This window comes from Microcaecilia unicolor, chromosome 8 (assembly GCF_901765095.1).
Source record: "Microcaecilia unicolor chromosome 8, aMicUni1.1, whole genome shotgun sequence".
In the NCBI taxonomy this organism is placed as follows: Eukaryota; Metazoa; Chordata; class Amphibia; order Gymnophiona; family Siphonopidae; genus Microcaecilia; species Microcaecilia unicolor.
Window position 1 is genome coordinate 28,343,076 of NC_044038.1, and position 4,825 is coordinate 28,347,900.

Sequence of the window (4,825 nt, forward strand, 5' to 3'; positions counted from 1 at the left end):
ATCCCAAATATCTCCCATGGGTGGGCATTTCAGGTATCTACCATCATCTCTGTGAAAAACTAGTTCTGGAGTCAGCACCCGTGTAACCTAAATTCATGTCTTCTTGTTCTAACACCTCCCCATCTCTGGAAAAGGTTTGTTCCTTAGCATCCCTCCGGACCGGTCCGGCCCAGGATTGGACTGATGGGTTGTGCACGCCTACCAGCAGGTGGATACTGATAAAAAACTCTGACTCTAGAGCCAATGAGAGCCCTGGTCATGTGACCCTAGCCTCAGTATTTTCTCAGTCTCCCAGCAGGTAGGACGTGAGCCTATTAGTCTCTCTTTTTGGTATTTGTATATATTTTTTTACTATTCTCTTTATTGGTTCTTCTGTGCCCAGGAATTTTATTGAGGCCAATCCTGATACTAAGTGTCTTAGTTTTCAGCCTCTGGGGTGTTAAACTCGGGTGCCCCGAGTCCCTCCCCCCTATTTCCTCCCCATTTAATACCTTTCAAATATTTGACTGTCTGTATCATATCACCCGTCTCCCCTCTGCTTCAACATAAACATCTTCAAGTCATTAAGTCTCTTTTCTCTGAACCGCTTCAAGTCTTTTTACGTCCTTAGCAAGATACGGCCTCCAGAACTGAACACAATACTGCAAGTGGGGCCTCACCACCTCCTTTCTTCTGCTGGTTATACACCTTGCTATGTAGCATAGCATCCTTCTGACCATGGCCACTGCCTTGTCACATTGTTTCATCACCTTGAGATCCTCAGATACCATCATCCCAAGGTCTCTCCTGAACTGTGCTTATCAATCTCCTATCTCGTACATATCCTTTGGACTTCTGCACCCCAACTGTATCACTCTGCACTTGGGTAAAGCATACTGCTATATGCTGACAGATGACCTATGGTGCCCTATACTAAGATGTGCTAAGCAGTAAGTGTAGTGTGTCCTTACACGGGACTTTCCTGCACGCTAAGCCCATGTTTTGCGCAGCTATTGAAGAAGGCTTTTTCCCATTTCTTGAACATATAGCCATGCACTGTTAGCATTAGCATGCAGCACTGAAAGAAAATTGCTGTATATTTAGGAGATGCTAAGGGCTCCTGTGTTATGGATATGCTTAACAGTTAGCGCAGTGATGTCAGTACACTAGCTGATTAGTGCATTTACACCCAGCTCCACCCAACACACCCCCTCCAAAAGAATTAAAAAAAAAAAATAATAAATTACCGTGTGCTTAGTGCATGCAGATGTGAAAACTTAGGGCCACCAAGAGGCAGGGTAGGGCAAAATTCTCCAGGCCCGGTCTTCAAGGGGGGCCCGGCCCTGGGGTCTGTCTCTTTCCTGCCCCTGTCAGGACCCGGGTGATTGCATTAACGCGATAACCCAGTCTTGACACACAGGAGCACGAGCCAGACCCCCGCCCAGAGCCCCCCCCCCCCCCCCCCTTGAGGCCGGGGAGGAGCAGATGCACTGACATAGGAAGATCAGGGGGGCAGTGGTGGCTGAATCCTGAGTTGGGGGAGGGCTCAGTCTCGCGGGGGGCCCTGGGAAAACTAACACAGAACACTTTAACATGCTCCATGTTAGGCCATTTTTTTTTTTGCTGTGCTAGGTACTCATTAGCATCTAATGCAGCTTAGTAAAAGGTCTCCTAAAATATTTAAATATGCTGTTAAGCATTTACATACCACTCAAACCTAGAGGCATAATATACACATTCGAAACCTCATTCATCCCATTATTAAAAAAAAAATCTGTATTGCCTTAACAAGGTAGAATGTATAATGGAGGGCCAGTGTGTATGAAATGTGATTTCTCATCTATACGTTACCCTCTCCTAGATTCACAGTGCTTCTGCCCATAAAGATAACACCTCAAATGGCAAAGAACATAATTTCCTTATTCATGGTATCTCATCTAATAACAGTATTATACAGAGCAAGACAGAAAGTAAGGGCAGTGCGACCTGCAACGTCATATGCCCTACAAGTGCATCTTCTCTGCCACAGCTCCCTGGTTCAGGTTTATTATATTTGATTAACCGTCCAGAGAAGAAATCTGTCAAGGTAGGGTACGTACAAAAAAAAATAAATTTGTATCAGAAAGGAATGATTCTATGGGGCTTGTTTACCTAAAGCAAAGTAAGATTATGTAGCTACCATTGGTTAATGGCGAAAATTAAAACACAGTAACTGCAAAGCCTCCCCATTAACTGTTGAGGGCATGCCAAATGCATTCAGTAAACACATATGAAAGTTTTGGACTGTGAATTAACTGAAGGGCAGATAAAGTGAAACAGGTGCCATTAACTGCACCATGTTATCTGTTGCATTAGAAGTTAAATGTGTGGTAACTTCCCACACATTAATTGTAACATACAGCCCCCTCCCATTCTTCAGTATGGGGCCGCTAGAGAAAGCTACCATGAGCCTAACTGCATAGTTACCGCAGGGTTTTCATGCACATTACAGGCTGAGCAACGTCTAAAGAGGCTGAGCATGGGTGTAAACTGTGGTAGACAAGACTACACACTAAATATAAGAATAGCCATACTGGGTCTGATCCATCTAGCCCAGTATCCTGTTTTCAAAAGTGGGCAATGCAGGTCACAGGAACCTAGCAGAAACCCAAATAGTAGCAACACTCCATGCTACCAATCCCAGGGTAAGCAGTGGCTTATTTCTAGGTTAAGCACCATATAATATATTGATTTGGGATCTCGCCGTGTACTTGTGACCTGGACTGGCCACCGTTGGAAACAGGATACTAGGCTTGATGGACCGTCAGTCTGTCCCAGTATGGCAATACTTGCTCTTATGTTCCCCATATCTATCGCAATAGCAGGCTATGGATTTTTTCCTCTAGGAACTTGTCCAAACCTTTTTTAAACCTAGATACGTTAACCTCTGGCAACAAGTTCCAGAGTTTCACTGAGTGAAAAAGTATTTCCTCCTATTTGTTTTAAAAGTATAGTGGCCTCTAGTCTTTATACTTCTTGTACTCATTCTACAGCACTCAGAATTTTATACACCTCAATTATATTTCCTCTCAGCCATCTCTTTTCCAAGCAGAACAGCCCTAACCTCTTTAACTTTTCCTCATATGAGAGGCGTTGCTTCCTCTTTATCATTTTGGTCACCCTTCTTTTAACCTTTTCTAATTCCACTATATCTTTTTAGAGGTATGATGACCAGAACTGAGTACTCAAGGTGAGGTCGCATTAAAATGAATGGTAATGGAGCCATGAAGTATTCACTAAATAGATGACAGAGGGGTATGGGAACAACAAATCGCTAGCATAAATCACAGGTGTCCCCAAATACTTGGCAACTCAGCAAGCAGATATAAGAACTATATAATTTTTAGAAGGAAAAACAGCTCATGGATATAAATTATCTATAGAGCTGAACCGGATCGAATAGATCCTCTCTTCATCATAGGCACGTAAGAAAAACCTTCAAAGATGGAATTCATCCCATAAACCTTTACATGTGGTTCCACTATCCGTTGCTGATGCAAACTACATTGACTCAGTCTGTAACTGTAATCTGAGCTGCAAGCTGAATGGTACATCGAATGTGCTACAGTAGCAAAAAGCACTTATCTGTATGGCTTGTGTCTACAGGCTAGTCTTCTGTGCCTGTGTCCGCTGCACGTATCTATGTGCAACGAGTACACTGTCTGCTGCTGCGGCAGTTAAACTGTTCTCATACCAAGCCGATGGTGGCCAGTGTTTCGTGTTTGCTGCATCAGGGTCTTTGAGGCTGAAGCGCTGCACTAATCAGTCAGACGGCAACCATAGACAAGTGCTGTACAATTTTCTCCGATTTATTTTAAATTTACTACACTGTAGTTTCATCGCATGCCCCCTAGTCCTAGTATTTTTGGAAAGCGTGAACAGACGCTTCACATCCACCTGTTCCACTCCACTCAATATTTTATATACCTCTATCATGTCTCCCCTCAGCCGTCTCTTCTCCAAGCTGAAAAGCCCTAGCCTCCTTAGTCTTTCTTCATAGGGAAGTCGTCCCATCCCCGCTATCATTAGTCGCCTTTCGCTGCACCTTTTCCAATTCTACTATATCTTTCTTGAGATGCGGCAACCAGAATTGAACACAATACTCAAAGGTGCGGTCTAACCATGGAGCGATAAACTGGTATATTGGGAGGCTAATATTTATGTGAAGAACAGCTGTAGATCTTTGAAGGCAGTGTTTTCTTCAGACATATGCACAAGAAGCCAAGCTTACCGCTGAACCTTTGTGAGCCTGCGTCCAGAAAGCTTCTCTTGATTATTGCCCACGTTCTGTGTGCATACAATTTGCATGTTCCTAGCTTCTGTAGGGTGTGGTTTTATATTTGTGATATAAGACATACACTCATCCATCCACGCATGGTGTTCTGCATTAGCTGTTAACATGGGTAAAGTGGTAGGCTAGCCATGTTAGTCCACTTTTTAAGGTAATAAATAGAAATAAAACAAAATAGAAAAGAAAATAAGATGATACTTTTCTTCTTGGACTCACTTAATACATTTTTTGATTAGCTTTCGAAGGTAACCCCTTCTTCAGAGCAGAAATGAGCAAATAATGACGCAGAAATGACTTTGGTACTAAAAAATGTTTTATAATCATCTTTTGGCGGTTTTCACACAGACAGCGTCTGGTAGGATTGAACAAACGCTCAGTGGTGGCTGGCAATTTACTCAGGCTGTCTGAACATTCCTGCTCATATATTGTGAAGACATACTTTGACCCCTGAGGCAGGCGTTTGTGCGCCGAAACACAGCCCGTGTCGGGTCTTTTTCACAATAAAGGACTGCCATT